Below are 18,117 nucleotides of genomic sequence, written 5' to 3' on the forward strand. Positions count from 1 at the left end.
CAGGGGAGAGAAGTAGAAAAACTATGAGTTAACACATTTATGAGATAGAAGAAGCCAGCAAAAGAAGCAAGGAAGAAACAGTGAGAAAGATAAAAGAACTGGGAGAGAAGGGTGTTCCTGAAAACAGCAGAGGAAAGTGTCCTGAGAAGATGAACCCACTGCATTTGGGGACAATCAGTTGTGCTATTAGCTACATACAGGTTAAAGAGAAAGAAGACAGAAGATAGACCACCTGTGTTTAGAAAGTAGATGATCATTAGGGCCTTTATAGAGGACATTGTGGGGCATGGAGGGGAGGACTGAATGTAAATTGTTCAAAGGTACAGAGAAAGTGAGAAAAGGGCTACCGCTAGCTCACTAAATTTGCATAAATTAGAGAAAAACACCCCTTCCTGGCAGAGGCACAAAGGCACAGAGACTGACAGGCGGAGCACCCCCTCCTCCCGAGCTGAGTACCTTTGTGCAGAGTGCAACCTGCCCAGCGTCATGCAGTGGCCCTTGCTAGGATTTAGGCAAGAAATTCGTTTAAAATTGTGAGACCAGAATGCAAGGACCAGTGAAGAGGTCAATGTAGGATAAAGAGAAGAGGTAGCAAATGGAGAATAGTGCAGGAAGAGATTTAAAAACAAAATGCACCTCAGAGTTTTAAGAAGCATAAACGTTTGAAGCAGAAAAAAATAAAATTTATTAGCAGCAAGAAAAATGATGCTGTAATCCATATTGATAGTTCACCTGAGGCTAAATACTAGTGCCACAAATTGTACAGGTATATATATATATATATATATATATTTTTTTTTTCCCTGCAACATTCAGAAGCCAAGCTACAGGAACAAAGAAAACAAGTTGTTAGCTTCATCTGAAGTTTTTTTGGAAAATTGCAAAATGCTTCACTAACCATTTTAAAAGTTGACAGCAATCAGAAAAATCCAGACAGAAGGAAACTACAGAAAAATAACTGTTCCCTCAACAAATAAATTGCAAGTTGAAAAAAAAAGAGACAGAAAGTGGAAACCTGTAGAATAAAAAATATTAAGAGAAAAACCAACCAATCACAAATTGAACTCTATTTGAATGCTGATTCCAATGGACAAATTATAAAATCATTTTTAATTGACATTACAGGACAGTTGGCAATTTGAACATTAACTGATTTTGTGATACTAAGAAATTGTTACTAGTTTTAGGAGCAATACTGGCATCATGGTTAGGTTGAAGAGTCCTCACGAATGATGAATATATACAGATATATCTACAGGTGCACTTGTTACAGAACTGGAACTTGCTTTCAAATAAAATAGGAAGCAGGAAAGTGAGCGGGATACAGGTGAAATTAAGAGGGGCTGTGAACTGATGACCTTGACTCTGGATAATTGACCTATGGTGAAGGCTGTGTTCAGTTCCTGTGATAGGTTCATAGGATTTATTATACTATTCTGTGCACTTTCATATAGGTTTTAATGTTTCTATAATAAACTCTGTTTAATGTAGTGACAAAACTAACTTCTATTCAGTGAATAATGGACAAATTCCACTAGCTGTAGTGATGGCCAGTTAAGGAGATAACATGAAAAGTGAAGGAAAGAAAACATTTAAAAGAGGGATGCATACATGAGAAAAAGGCCGAAAAATCGTAAAGGCTAAAACACAGAGAGATAAAGGCACAAACATGAACAGAAAAAGAGGGCACTACCAGAGTGAAAGGAACCACAATTTCAAAGGCTCAAAAACAGACGTGAAATTACATTACCACCTTGTGGTCTTTCAGGATATTGCCCCTAAGTACTCAAAGAATGATGTTTTTTCACACCTGTAGGCATTTGTGGGGGTATCGTCCCTATGCTTGAACCAAGTGTAATTTAGTTAAAGGTCATATCTAAGTTTCAGATTGGAGCTTTCTCATTTGTGATATAAACTTTTTTGACTCTTCTAATATTTTCATACTCTACCCTCAGCTGTTACAAGGTCTCAATATTTCTATGCTTCATTGTCCCAGTTTTTTCCCTTTATATATTCAGAGTTAGCTTGTAATTTGTTACTTCAAGACTTTATTAGCATATTCTTATTCACCTTGTATAAATACTAAATAATTTCTTTTTCTTTCTTTCTTTTTTCTGAGACGGAGTCTCCCTCTGTCGTCAGGATAAAGTGCAGTGGCTTCATCTCAGCTCACTGCAACCTCCACCTCCTGGGTTCAAGCGATTTTCCTGCCAGCCTCCCGAGCAGCTGGGACTATAGGCGCACCACTACGTGGTGGCTTGCACCTATAATCCCAACACTTTGGGAGGCTGAGGCCGGTGATTAAGAGGGCAAGAGATCAAGACAATCATGGCCAACATGGTGAAACCCCGTCTCTACTGAAAATACTTTATGATTTCTTGCCTTTGGTTTTATCGTATTTTCTTTTTACCATTATATTCCTGCCTGACTGATCTGAGAATAGTTTCTGACTCTTGTCTTTTCAAGCATTCTGCTCACCTTTCTCTTACCCTCTCAACTCCATAGCAGTTACTTTTCTTCCAGTATGTGACAAAGCAGCCTAATATATTCATATCATGTGGTACCGTGAAAAGGTCCAGAAAAGGATCGGACTGTGAAACCAACAGAAATCTATGGTTGTAACGGCCCTGCTCTTCAGCCAGATGACCCCAGCCAGGACATTCTCTTTCTTATACTCAACAGTTCAAGTAGCCCAAATGCTGTTACCATCCCCATGTATTATCTTTTAAATTCACCCTCCTGTCCTCTCCTCCTCTGTGAGCCTCTGCAGTCCTCGTCTCTGGCCTGCACTGATGCACTGGGCTGCTAGCTAGCTCCACTACTCCCTGTCCAAAGCCCCTCCAGCTGACCCTCCGCACTGCACCAGTTACTTCTCCAAAATGCCCATGGAATCATGTGACTTTCCGCTTAATACCTTCCAGCACTTCTTAACTCCCACAAGAAAAGAACTCTAAATGCTGACAGCCAACTTCTTAATAATACAACTCCTGCTGCTTTCTAGGTTCATTCACTGCTGTTCCCCCAACTTACGCAGGCTACTGCAGTCATACCAGGCCTTGCTGTTCACTAGGCCACCATATACTCCACAGTTCCTTGTCTCAGTACAAGCTGTATCCCTGTCTGAAAACCCACTTTTATGCCTGGTTAATTCCTAATCTTGATTTGTCTTAATTCAGAGTTAACACTTGTGACTCAGCTCACTTCCTGATGAGTATTCCCACAGCATTCCCACAGTATTACACTTACCTCGCTGGACTGTAATGATGCATTTGCTGGTCTCGCTGTAACTTCCTGCCCCCAGCTCCCCTTAACTCTAATGCAGGGTAGACTGAACTGTGCCATATTTATTTCAGTAGTCCCGGAACCTAGCACAGTGCTCCGTAAGGCATGGGTATGTAAGGAAGATTGGCTGCCTTCTACTCCGCAGCTGTTTGTAGGATTTGATCTCCACAAGACACAGGTGGCCAGAACTTTAATGAAGAAACGGTGATAACCTGGCTGGGCATGGTGGCTCACACCTATAATCCCAGTACTTTGAGAGGCTGAGGCGTGCAGATCAACTTGAGGCCAGGAGTTTGTTAAGACCAGCCTGGATAACACGGTGAAACCCCATCTCTACTAAAAATCACAAAAAATTAGTTGAGTGTGGTGGCACATGCCTATAATCCCAGCTACTAAGGAGGCTGAGGTATGAGAATTGCTTGAGCCTGGGAGGAAGAGGTTACAGTGAGCCGAGTTTGCCTCACTGCACTCCAACCTGGGCGACAGAACAAGACTGTCTCAAAAAAAGAAAGAAAAAAAAAAGAAGGCGATAGAATTTGTTGCTCAGCACACTGGACAAGTATTTTTTACTGATGATTAGCTAGTGTTAGCAAGGATTCTCAAAGTTCAGGAAAGAGTAAAAATTTAAGTCTTCTGGAAGTAAATACAGCAAACTATATCAAAAATATGCATCTCATTAGACCCAGAATTCCACTCATTGGAAGTGAAATTGACAATGGGTGCAAAGATTTAAATATAAGACTATTTTCCACAGCAGTGTTATTATGATTTTAAAAAGAAAAAAAACTAGAAACCTAAAATGTGCAGAATAGGCACTTACCAAAGTAAATCACGGTATAACATATAATAAAACTCAGGCAGCTATTAAAAATGAAATGAACATTTTTCTGAAAAGCAAAAAAGAATGCTGTTATAAAACAACTTTGGTCAGTTTTTTAGTGTGCATCTGTATATGTAGGTGGGTTCATTTCTAGCATGGCCTAATGCAATAAAATGTACATATACGACTTTTGTATATAAACAGATACCCAGCATAACAAAAGGTTGAAAAATACGTATACCAAAATAAAGATACAGGTATAAATAATTTAATTTTTGGTTTCTCTGTAGTTTCTGATTTTTCTCACATGAGCAAGTATCACCTTTCTAATAATAAGGGGGAGGGAGGTAATAAAGGTTATATTTTTTTTAAGAGAAGAGGAAGAAGAAAAGAAAGGAGGCTGAGTCCCTAAGGCCACCAAAAAAGGAGACCATAGGCAGCTCACCTGAATTTTAAAAAGCGTCTGAATCTTAATAACAGAAAGACCTATGGAGTTTTACAGGTTAAGCCAATTGGTCATGAGTCTTAGTGTCAAGTCCTCAAATCAATATGTACTTGAGGTCAGTGTCAGTGAATGGAAATTATTTGGAGAGGAGGGAGGTAGGGTGAAGAGGTAAGATCTGTCAATATTCTGGGTCAGACTATTCACATAACCCTTCTTTCCTTTATTGCCCAACCCCCACCCCACCACTAGGCCTCCACTCTTACTACAAGGACTAGGAGAATTCTAAAGACTTGCCTTCTTCATGGAGAATAGACGATATCTGTGGAAGTAGTGCAAGAAGAATATCTATGCCACACACCTGCCCCTCTACCTGGGTCTACATCACCAGCCTTGGACTTCCCTCCCCTAACGAGAGGACAGATTCTTTCCAAGTGCTTAGAAATTTGAGTTTACATTTCTTCAAAAATCTTCCACTGATTGATTTACAAATAAAATATTCAACACAAAGAATCTCTGATCTTATTAGAATAAATGTAAATCAATATAAAATAGTTGTGTGGAGAATTATTTTGTTCAGACCAAAAAAAAATCACCGAAACCATAATAGATGAAAGCCGAAGATAAACAAATGGAGATATCAAGAGTGCACTGAGTTTCCATGAGCTTCAGCTCTGACGTTGAAAAGGGTGCAGGTAATGGAAAATATTTATTTATTGGTATTATGTTTGTTTTAAGAAGAAAAGTTTGCATTTTCCTGTCTTATGAGGAATGTTATTAAGAGGAAAATAATTGAACAAAGAAGAGAGGACACAAAGGAAGTCACTGGTATTGAATGGGATAAAGGGCATTTTTACTTCAGTAGCTGAAAAGTAGATGAGGAGCATGCATAATATTTTTAGTTTTGAGGATGGAATGCAGTGGGACATTTTAATTGATTGTGAAGTTAGAGGCAAGGTCAACTGCTAGAGAGTGAGGGGTACAAGGGTCAGACAGTGGTTTTAGAAGTATCACAGGTTTTGAGGGGGAAACACAGTAGATAATGTCTTCTTGAGAAAGATGTGTTGTCCCAAGTGGTGTTCTCTGGGAAGCAGAGACTGAAAGAGGGTAGAAAGTACAAAAGTTCATCAGGGAGTAACACCTATGAAACAGGAATCATGTCTTACAAGGGGCTCAGTGTTGTTTTCTATTGTTGGCTGATCAGAGCTTCAGAGGCAGCAGATGAAGCTTGGTAGGTAAGAATTCACGGTACGGTACCTAAATATAGCCTCCATCCCTGCTAACGTGGCCGCTTCATTCATGTGCCCATCATGTCAGCCCTGAGGTGGCCACTGATGAAAGCTGGCTAATATGAAATGACCAAGCCGTTTGTCTACTTAGGTGTTTAGTGGCTCTTCCACAGTGGATTTCATGTTTGGGGCGTGTTAGTGCATGACAGAAAAATCCTTAAACTTTGTGCCCACGCCCATATGTCCAACTATATGTCTCTCTTGTCACTAATCTTCACGTCTTCTTTCCTTCCATCTCTGACCAGCTCATCATTGCCCATGAGTCCTTGTACAGCATAACCTCCTTCCATACAAACCAGATAGCCTAGTAAACCACCCAAAACTCTGTCCAGTAGGAATATTTTCCTTCACTACTGTGCTTCAAGACCATCCTGAATGGAGAAGTAAGTCAGCTGCTATCCACATCCAGCTTACACTCATATGAAGCCACCTGTTTATAAAGCAAGCCTAGGCTTTCTACTTTTCCTTCAGCTGGTCAGGTAAGACCTCCCATATATAAAGTGTGGGAAGGGTGATGGTGCCAATACAATGAACAGCATAGGGAGATGGGTTAACCACCCATTCAACTTGCTTTTATCTTCTGTCCTATTTATATCTAGTCCCCATGTTCCTATTTTAAATCTGGTAGGACCAACAGAATCCAGATCATGATGGCAAGTTCAAGATGCAAAATAATTGGAGGAGTCCCAAAATCAAGTGCCCCATCTCTGGATTATTTGGGCTCCAACAGCACACCAACAGCTGCTTTTCAAAAGGTAATTAATTCTGTGCTGCAGATGGCAAGACTACTCCAAAACCTATGAGGAATGATTTGACATTCCTCCACTGGGAGAAACCCCACAATGCACTTTTTTCCACCATTGGCATCTCCAACACCATAGGGTCTACAACCATAAGTTCAAGTAACTGGGCTACTTCCACCATAGGCTTGACTTATTGGAAAGGTCTGACAGTCTTCCATATCATCAACAATGTGAGGAGAAACAGTATTCCTAGGTTTAGAATATGTTATCTCTGCAATTCAGAGATCTCCCAGGCACTACGATTTCTTCTTTGTAGGCAAAGATGCGCAATAAAACATTTTGTCTTTTACTTTGGAGGGGATGTCCCAGCATGGTCTTTACCATTGAACTCCTAATTATTTAAGTCGTAGGTCCCTAGATGTTCTTCAGGATGATCATAGATGTGTTTTGCTAAGGCCTCTAACATGCTAACTACCTCTTGTTCATCCTGCCTGATCAGCAGGATATCACTGATGTGATGGATCGGTGTAATAATTTCTGGGGTGTCCAGATGGTCTAGATCTATTTGGACTATATTACGGCACATCATGATGATGTTAACAAAACCTTGGCATATGGTTGACTCCCCTTGCAGTATAGCAGGTCAAAGGGGAGAAATGAGAACTGGAACTCACGAGAGTCCTGGTCTAGTCTTGGGGCATCCCACCTGGATGGCAGTCCCAGTCTCAGTTGGTCCCAGCACCAGACAGAGACTTTTAAAATTACCAATATGGTACCCCAAAGCATGGGGACTATAGCAGAGACTCTATTTGCTCATATCTAATGATGATAAAAGTACATAATTCTCAACTGGTCAGGCTCCCTAGACTGTTAATTCAAGCTTGTTGATTGTGTTGATAATCATGACCTCTCATTTCCAGCAGTTAAGCACCACCATCTGGCCTCTACACTTCAGAGCACTATCATTTTCAATGCTACCAATGAGACAAGTTCTGTGATAACCTCTCCTACCAACAGCACTGGCTAACAGAGAACTGTCACTGAACCTCCTGGCTGGTGGCTCTTCCATCAAATTATTCCTGATGGCCTTGGTGAATGATGTGTCCTCTGTGTGTCCCTGTAAAACATAACCTTCTGAGGTGCCTTCCGGCCTTACACATACAATGTTATATGTCCGGCATGTCCACTTTCTCAACCCTTTACTGCAGTATCTTTTTCTAATGTTTGTCATGGCAATTTGGGCATTTCAACCTCATTCATTTGGGCCATCAATTTTTGCCCTAGTAGCAAGTTTGCCTCACCCTCTGGAGCCCTTACTAGAATGTTAAATTGCATATCCTAAGAGAGTACCATCAAGTCAATAAATTCATTGTAAGTTACCAAAGAGACCAGCTGTGTTATTTAGTTTTCAATTGTTTGCTAATTGACCTCAGCTTTTCTTTCTCCATCTACAGGGTATCAATGCAATTTATAACAACAATACAATTCAATTATCTTTGTATTTATCATTATCCTTATTCATTTCAAATTCCCAAATAATCACACTACACCAATGGATTTCAATCCACTAACACACCATCCTAGTTCATCATTAGTGAAAGGATGGTCACAGGTTGCTTAACCATGAGGATATGTACCAACAAATGCATTGTTAGGCGATCTCATCATTGTGTGCACATCCTAAAGTAACTACAAAAACCTAGACAATACAGCCCACTACCCACCTAAGCTATGTGGTACAGCCTATTGCTCCTAGGCTACAAACATGTACCACATGTTACTGTACTGAATAGTGTAGACAACTGGAACACAGTGGTAACTATGTCTCTAAATATAGCTAAACATTAAAAACCTACAGTAAAAATATGGTGTAAAAGATAAAAAGTAGTACACCTATATAAGGTACTTTCCATGAATGGAGTGTTCAGGACTGGAAATCGTTCTGGGTGAGTCAGTGAGTGAGTGGCGACTGAATTTGAAGGCCTAGGACATCACCGTATACTACTGTAGACTTTAGAAACACTATAGACTTAGCTACACTAAATGTATTTTAAAATACTTTTTTCTTCAATAATAAATTAACTTTAGCTTAGTGTAACTTTTTACTTAATAAACATTTGAATTTTTTAACTTTTTGACTCTTTTATAATAATACCTAAAATACAATCATTGTGCAGCTATACACAAATATTTTCTTTATATCCTTATTCTAAATGCTTTTTTCTGTTTTTATTTATTCACTTTTTTACTCTTTAAACTTTTTTGTTAAAAGCTAAAACACAAACACACACATTAGCCTGCGCCTACACAGGGTCTGGATCAACCAGACTAAGTCATAAGAATTGTTCAGCTCCATTGTAATCTTATGGGACCACCATTATATTCTTTGTCCATCATCAACCAAAACATTGCTATGTGGTACATTCCTTATGAAATAATGATAACAGATATACTTAGTAACATTATACAATGATAAAAAGAGCATTATTCCCAGTAAAATTATTCCTTATATCCATTAGGAGGTATTTGATAAGGACATCCATTATTGTTTGTGATATCAAAAAGTTGCAGGCAACCTGACTGCCCATCACTGGGAGAAATGATAGGTGAAATGCTTTTGACGCACACTAAATGGCTGTGCAGCTAACAGAAACAATACCTTAAAAACACATATTCACAGAGCTATAAAAAATTAATCTCAAAAATATGGTAGTTGGTGAAAAAAGTGAGAATAAGAATGCCATGAATAAACTAACGTAATATGAATTTAAACGACCATAAAACTATGTACATATGGTAAAACTACACTCAAATTTAAAAATATATACAATAAAATGGCTGCTTATTAGGAGCAGTGGAATAAGAATGGGAGACATGGGTAAAAAGGAAATGAATTAATAAATTAGAGAGCAAACTGACTAGAAGTGCTTTGCAAGGACGAACAATGATAACATGGCTTTAACAGAAGAGTATGATTACCTTTGGCCCTCTATTCCTGAAGTCAACTGTTCTTAAAGGCACAGTCTACAGTGGAGACTTTGGAATCAAGGAGCATCAACTAGCAACATTGTCATGGAGCAGGGCCAGCCCCAAAGGCAGGAGTGTTTGGATACATCCAAGTCTAAGAATTGGCTGGATATTGGTGAGAGAAAAATGATGGTGGCCAGCAGTTAAAAAGGCTGGCAGAAGGACCTGAGGTGGCATGCCGGAGTCTAGCCTAGATAATCATAGGCCAAAGGAGGGATACTCAGACAGAAATGACAGTGGTCTGAAGTCTGGAGGTTTTACGAGGTAAAAGAAAAGGTGAAGTGAAAGGAAAAAAATGAAAAAAGCTGGATGAATAGAAAAGCATAAAGATTGATGTTAGCTTTTACATTTCAGCGGTGGTGCATTTTTCAGGTCAGGAGTTAGGCACAGATTATGACCAGACACATGGGATATTGATATAAAACGGATATGAATAATATGAAAATTTGAAGAGGCCCAGGCACTTTCAGCCTGAGTTGCTGAAAGGGTCATTTCCCAAGTAAGCTGCCTGTGGTGCTAGCAGCAGTGGGAGACTGGGACTCAGAGACACTAAAGCTCTGCAGGAGGAAGAAAGAGCGACCTGAATAGGAAATGACCAATGGGAAAGACAAGTCAGGTGTGACATAGCATGTTTCAGGAACTTCACACAGGGCAAGTGTTTGTTGGCAAGAAATAGCAGTGGGAGGCTAAGAAAATAACCAAAAGCCTCTGCGCCCTAGATAAATGGTTAATGAAAGGATGAACAGACTTTGGGGACTGTGACTAAGTGGTATCTTCAGGAGAAACACTGTTCTCAGTGAAAGCAAGAAAGAAAGGAAAGTACTTTGTAAAATATTTTTATAGTGGATCCCTAAACACCACCCTCAACTTACACACATTTCTCTCATGTTCTTACAATAGAGAAGTCCCAAAAGAGTCCACATTGCTACCATCTCTGCTCAGGCTGCCATAACAAAGTACCATGGAGGCTGGGTGGCTTCCACAACATAAATGTATTTTCTTACAATTCTGGAGCCTAGAAGTCCATGATCAAGGTTCCAGCCAATTTGGTTTCTGGTGAGAGCTCTCTTCCTGTCTCGGAAACAACCACCTCCATGTTGTGTAGTCACATGGTCTTCCCTCAGTGTGTGTGGTAGTGGGGCAGGACTATAGGCGGAGCTCTCAGGTGTCCTTTTTAATAAAGATGATAATCCTTTCAGGGCCTCACTCTTATGTCTTCATCCAACCTTATTTGCTTCCTAAGAGGCCCTTTCTCCAAGTATAGCCACAAGGAGGGTTAGGGGCTTCAACATTTGAATTTGTGGGGGACACAAACATTCAGTGCATTATACCATCAAAAAGCTAAGTGAAAATGACCCTTACTCAGGAAAAGCCTACATAATATTTAAGAGAGAAAAAAACTACAGGAAATAAAATTCAAAGCCTGAAACCTCCAAAGTGATTTCCTTATGGTAGGCAGTGTGCCAATACAGCAGAGGCCACAGGGTCAGTCAGCTCCTGTATCTTCTGAATGAGTTGAAATTTTAAGGAGGGTGCACAAAGGAAAAGAAGCGATATATATGACAGTAAAAGAAAAATATTAGAAGATCTCAATTTGTATATTAAAAATGTTTAGTATTTTTGTCAGAGGTGTTTGAACCAGAGTGACTCCATCTTGAATAGGGGCTGGGCAAAACAAGGCTGAGACCTATTGGGCTGCATTTCCAGGAGTTTATGCATTCCTAGTCACAGGGTATGTTAGGAGGTCAGCACAAGATACAGTTCACAAAGACCTTGCTGATAAAACACCATGCGAAAAAGAAGCCAGCCAAAACCCACCAATACCAAGATGGCAACAAAAGTAACCTTTGGTCATCCTCACTGCTCATTATATGCTAATTATAATGTATTAGCACCCTAAGAGACACTCCAACCGGTGCCATGACAGTTTACAAATGCCATGGCAACGTCCAGAAGTTACCCCATATGGTCTAAAAGTAAGAGGAACCCTCAGTTCTGGTACTTTCCCACCTCTTTTCTAGAAAACTCATGAATAATCCACCCCTTGTTTAGCATATGATTGAGAAATAACTATAAGTATACTCAGTCGAGCAGACTATACCTGCTTATGGAATAACAATTCTTTTTTATTTCTTTACTTTCTTAAACTTGCTTTCACTTTACTTTATGGACTCACCTCGAATTCTCTCTTGCATGAGGTCCAAGAACCCTCTCTTGGGGTCTGGATTGGGACCCCTTTCTGTTAACATTTTGGTTACTGTGTCTTCGCATGTTAGAACTAAAAAAGACTCGGGGCCCCGTCTCTACTAAAAATACAAAAAATGAGCTGGGCATAATGGCGCGTGCCTGTAATCCCAGCTACTCAGGAGGTTGAGACAGAATTGCCTGAACCCAGGAGGTGGAGGTTGCGGTGAGCCGAGATCGCGCCATTGCATTCCAGCCTGGGTAACAAGAGCGAAACTCCGTCTCAAAAAAAAAAAAAAAAAAAAGAAATAGAAAGGACTCTAGAGGTACTCTTATTTAATCTGATCATTTATAAATGAGAATATGAAGCCAAGAAAACCCATGGTCATTAATAGGACTTCTTGCTACCTGAACAGGGCCTATCCACTACTTAACACTTTACCTCTACTTTTGTCTCCAATGAGATTCTCAGGGTTGACAAGGATAAACAGGAGAAAAACTAAACTCCATTCGACCTTTACAAAGACTGGTGCAATTAGCAAACTCCCTCATCCTTCATTTGTATTGCAAAGGTAAATGAGCTGCTATTGTCAATACAATTACCAGGTAATTTAAGACAAAGAATTCTGCTCCTCTAACCAAAGAAGGAAACTCACTGGCAAATATGGTCAAATGGCTACATTTTCTTTCTTGTTAATGATTTTTCTGTTTTAGAATATTTCAAAGCTGTAACTCAAAAATATTTTTTAGCAAGATTGCTTTAGGTTCTTGTTAGGGATGTCACCAAGACAGCCTTTTACAAGGCACCTACACAGCCTTCTGTTTCCATGTGGAGAAAAAAAAAGAAAAAAGAAAACCTGCAAGAAGCACAATAACATTTTAAATTCTTTCCAAGTGTTACAAAACTAGAAAAAAAAAGAACAGTTTCAGTTAGCTTCTTGAAATGTGGTGAGATTAAAATGGCAATCCTTATCAACTAATTGCTAAATACATATTTTTTATAAAAAAGTCTAATTTTTCAACTATTAAAATTCATAATATAGTTGAGAAAACCAACTAGAGAACTTGCAGTAGAAACTAGAATGTTTGATTCATGATGTTGTATTGAATTAAAATAATACAGTAAAAATACCTGATATGTCAAAGAAGAGTTTTAGATTCTTTTGTGACATTGTCATTGAGAGAAGGGGTCAGAGGAGATAAAGCAATGCAACTGCCAAAGCTTAATGACAGCCATTTTTCAAAACAAAGTTTTGGTATCAAAAGTCAATAATGCTTGGCTTGGGTTTATTGACTTTTATGCAATAGTATGAGAAAAACAATTATAGGCTTTGGCTGAAACTCATAAATGATAAAATTGTTTAATGCTTATTTCAATGTTATGGACACACATTTTTAAGACTATACACTGGTGGGACTTCAAAAGCTGCTGGGATGCTAGATTCTGTCGGAGTCCGGCACGTCTGCCGGGGGACTACCGACCTGCAGGAGTCCCCAAAACCGCCAACGTAGATGTCTCGTTCAACCTGAGGGAGACAGTACCCAGAAGTGAAAGAAAATAGAAAAGCGGAGTCTGGAGGGCTGGCTTAGGCTATGTCCAAGCAGCAATTTTATTTTTGCAATATGTTTCCTTATATACTTTTCTGAAGTCAAAGTTGTTTACACCAGATCAACGTACTTAAGTTACAGTAAGCAAGTTACGCCCAGTAAGTTACCTCAGTAAGTAAGTTAATCCCATTAAGTAGGTTACGCCCAATAAGTAGGTTACTTTCAGTAATTAGGTTACGCCCAATAGATCAATGTAGTAAGTTACAGTCACGCCCTGTAAGCTATGGTAAGTTACAGTTACGCCCTGTAAGCTATGGTAAGTAAATTACAGTTACACCCAGTAAGTTGGTAAGTAAGTTACCAAGTGTAAATACTTAAGTTAATATTTTACAATGAAGGTAAAAAGGGTCCAAAATGAACACAATCAAGCAATAAACCATAAGAAGCCAAAAGTGGACACATTGACTCCCAAGTCCTCATATTCATAAAGTAATGTCTGTTAACTATTTAGAATAACATAGTCCCTCTCTCAGTTCCTGCTTTCCCTCAGCTCGACTCCCCCAACCAGGGATCTGTGTCTGGGCTCAAGCTCACCGTATGGTGAGGCCCATTTCCCAGGGGCCTCACACGGGAGCGATCCCCACAGATTCCCTCAATGGCGACTCTGGTGGGACACACCAGGCTACTCTGACCCATCCCACTGAGTGGACCCAAACTCCAAAAAAAAAGGGGCTGGCTTAGAGATTCTGAGAAGACTGAATTCTAGTCGCCTCTGGGAAATCAATTACAAAGTATTTAAATACTTCTCTCAATTCAGGCTCAACTAAATAAATTAAAACCAAATCATGTAGAAATATGTGGTTAAGAAAAATGAGTTCATGACTTCCAAAGTAATGAAGTATAGGTTCTTCAATGCAGTAGCTTTGAGAGAATCATATCAACTCAGAAAAAAATTATTCTGGACAATTATTTGCAGAGTTTTTATCTCTCTCCAAAATCAAATCTTTTTATTTTTATCTTTGCTTGATTGGAAATATTTCCTAACTTTTCAATACTTGTATTCATTCATTTAACAAACATATGTTGAAGCTCACTACCTAGCACTTTGCAAGGTTCTGAGACTATAAATACAGCTCATATAATTAGACAATTACTCAAGGAGACAAACTCAAACAGAAAATTATAACATTAATATAAGTTTGTTGATAAGAGGTATTCCTAGAGCACTGCACTGAGACAGGGGATGAGGACAAAAGAGGCAGCTGATGAAACAGAAAGCTAAATCTCTGAAAGTGTTATTTCCAAAGCAATTTGAGCAGAGTTTTTAGAAGTTTTTACAGATTAAGAGTTAACCTGATCAAGAGGAATAGAAGAAAAGGATGAATAACAACAAAAAATGTATTTAATATATATAATTGTGGAGAGGTAAGAATCAAACAAAGGTAGGGACATTGTTTGATTGTATGGAAATGTTACATGTTCTGACATGCAAAGAATGTTAACTAAATAAAATGGGAGAAAAGGGAGAGAGAGAAGTAGAGTAACATCATCAACTGTTCAACAAATAATTTGGAATCAGAGGATAGAATTTAAAACTGGCAGGGAAGACAGAAAAAGCTAAATAAGAGAAAAAGCTCCTATAAAAAATTACATACACAAAGAAAACCACTAGAACAAAAATACAAACCTTCCTGAATACAAAAAATAGTAAAATAACAAGAAAAACTATGTAGAGAAAAAATAACAAATATTAACAATACACAGTAATTTTAACACAGACTAATATGGCCAGAGTTGATTCCAAACATATCAGTCATACAACAAATATGAATGGGTATATTAACATGAAAAGATTTTCAAATTGACTCATAGGCAAAAATCCAATTACATATTGTAAATAATAGACACAACTAAAACAGTAACTCAAAAAAGTTAAAGGGATGAGCAAACATAAACCAGCAATTAGAAATAAGAAAGGAGGATTATGATCCTAATGTCAAAGTAGAATTCAGACCAAAAAGTACTAAATGAGATGAAGATTGAAACTTTACAATGGTAAAAGCCACAATTTACAATGAACACCTAACAATTACGTATACTTATGCACCAAATAACACAGCAACAACCTATATAAAGCAGAAACTACAAGAGATACAAGGCGAAATTGACAAAATCACATGATCAGGAAGATATCACTATCAGTGCAAAATAGGTCATAGGGACAAAAAAAATGAGAATGACATTTTCCCAAATTCCATGAAAGACATAAATTTATAGATTTAAATGGTTCAAAACCCAACAAAGATAGGAAATACAAAGTAAATTGCACCAAAGCATACCATATTCTAATTGCTAAAAACCAAATGAAATAAGAAAATCTTTAAAGTAGTCACTAAAAAGTAACACACTACATACAGAGTGACATTCATTTGAATGATAACTCCTCATCAGAAACTATGGAGGTCAAAACAGTGTTTTTAGAAAATACAAGAATTGAGGAATAAAGGAGGTTTATGTATGCAATTTGCTCTCAGATAACTCACAAAAAGAAGAGAGATGTAGAGAGAAAATGACAAAACAAAGCAAATATTTATTGGAGGACATGGGAAAAAATAGTTCACTAAATGATTCTTGTGACTTTTCTGTATATTTGAGTTCAAAATAAAAACATACAAACAGAGATGAAAAAGTATAGAGGCATGTATGTGTATATTAATATTCTACACATATTTATTTTCTAAATGTCCACTGATGGAATGTAGAAGTAGCAAGAACTCAGTAGTAATAAGCACACCTGGCACCAGGTTTTGGTTTCTAAATACCATTCTCTCATAAACAGAAAAAAAAAAAAAAAAAATCAGAACTCCCTGAAGAAACAGTTGAATTGAGGGTTGGGGCAGGAAGGTACAAAATGAACCTGAAACACCTCAGGTTGTTATAAAAAGGAGTGCTCAAAAAATTACATAGGCTTATAGTGTAGGTGCTAGAGGTTAAGAAATAATAACAAATACAAAAAAATAATTATGTAGGTGAAGTGGCTACATTATCTGGGGTAAATACCTGAGGTTTGCTGTCTCCTGCCAGAAAAATTTAGGATGCAGACACACGAGGGGTTTAGGAGAGGAGGTTTAATAGGCAAAAGAAAGAGAAAGGAAAACAGCTCTCTGTCTAGTGAGAGGACTTCCCAGAGGAAAAGGCCCACCAGCTGCAGGTGTCCCGATTTTATAGCCTGGCTTGAGGAGGCAGTGTCTGATTTACCTAGGGCTTACATATTGGTTCCATCATATTGCATGGGAATGCTGGCTGCCCCACCCTAATCCTATTATGCAAATGAACTTTCCCCTTGGCCAGTACCATCTTGTCTGCTCCTTACTGTACATGTGGCTGACAGAGAAGGGAACATGCAGCTGTCATTTTGAACATGACTGGCACAACTGCTGGCATCTATGTCTGCAGCTCAATTTTACAGGCTGCTCTTTGTTAGAAAGGAAAATGATTTAGGGCTCCTTTTCATTAAAAGGAAAACCTTACTGAGGACTTCTACACCCTCACTAACTGCATCAGGAATTTTTTCTTAATTACTGTATCATAGGCATGTTGAAAGGACACAGAAGCCAACTTGAAAAAGTTCCCAATTGCCAAAATTAAAAATTCGAGCAACAAAATTATTTTGTTGGTCAACAACTTGACCAAAAAAATTATAGTAGTGAATTATAGGCCAGTGAGTGGTATCTGAGTCCTTACTGATATTAATAAATAAATAAATGTAAAAAAAGGTATAACTCCTCCTTCCAGGAAAATTCCAAGTTCCAAATGTAGAAGAGGGAAATGAAAAATCAATGTTAGACAAACACAATAATTGTTGCAGACAAAATCCACCAATGGATGCTAAAATAAATGGCAAAAGATTTGCATAGTTTCAAAGTATCCCCCAACATACACAGAATATTTATTAAAAGGGGAAAATGGGGGAGGTAAAGGAGGGATGAGAGAGAGGGAGAATTGGGAGGAATCCAGCAAATACCACTTTAATCAAATGATCAAAGTTTACAAAAATGATTAATTTGTATACTAACGTCTTATACACTCTCATATGACACATTCTGAACAAGCCTAACAATTCTGTGGCATTCTTCATACACAAACATAATCATAGTGGATGCAGGGAGAAACAAATATAAATGGGAGAGGCAAGGAAAAATTCTACAGTTAGAAGCTGGAGGTATAACTTGGTCTTTCGGCTAAGATGAAGTATAGAAATTGGAGGTATCAGTATGAACTTAGTATCTCTAAAAAAGAGATTTATATACAAATGTGTGTGTGCGCTTTCTTGCTCTGCAAGCCAAAAGAACCTAAGATGGATCAATGATATCTCAGGAGCAGTAAGTACACCAAATTCTCAAATCTTGTTTTCTAAATACCATTCCTCCTAAATGGAACCTCTAGGTTCTTTGAAGAAATAGCTGATTTCAGGGCTGAGGCAGAAAAGGTACAAGATGAGTCCGGAATGTCTTCTTTTGCTAGAAAGTATGTGCTCAAAACATGCTGGGGACACAGCAAAAGGAACCAGATTTGAGGGGCTCCCTCAAGACCAATCTCAGACAATTTTAATGAAGACATGAATAAATACAGTATTGAACAGATTATAATCCACTGAATAAAACAGAAATCTATGAGCCTAAACTTAAAATACAAATAGCTGATTGATAGGTAGGTAAATAGGTAGACAGATGCAAGTAAGAAGACAATTCCTTTCAGTAAAATGCTTAGAAAACGAGAACA

The sequence above is a fragment of the Callithrix jacchus genome, chromosome 9 (assembly GCF_049354715.1).
Source record: "Callithrix jacchus isolate 240 chromosome 9, calJac240_pri, whole genome shotgun sequence".
Taxonomy (NCBI): domain Eukaryota; kingdom Metazoa; phylum Chordata; class Mammalia; order Primates; family Cebidae; genus Callithrix; species Callithrix jacchus.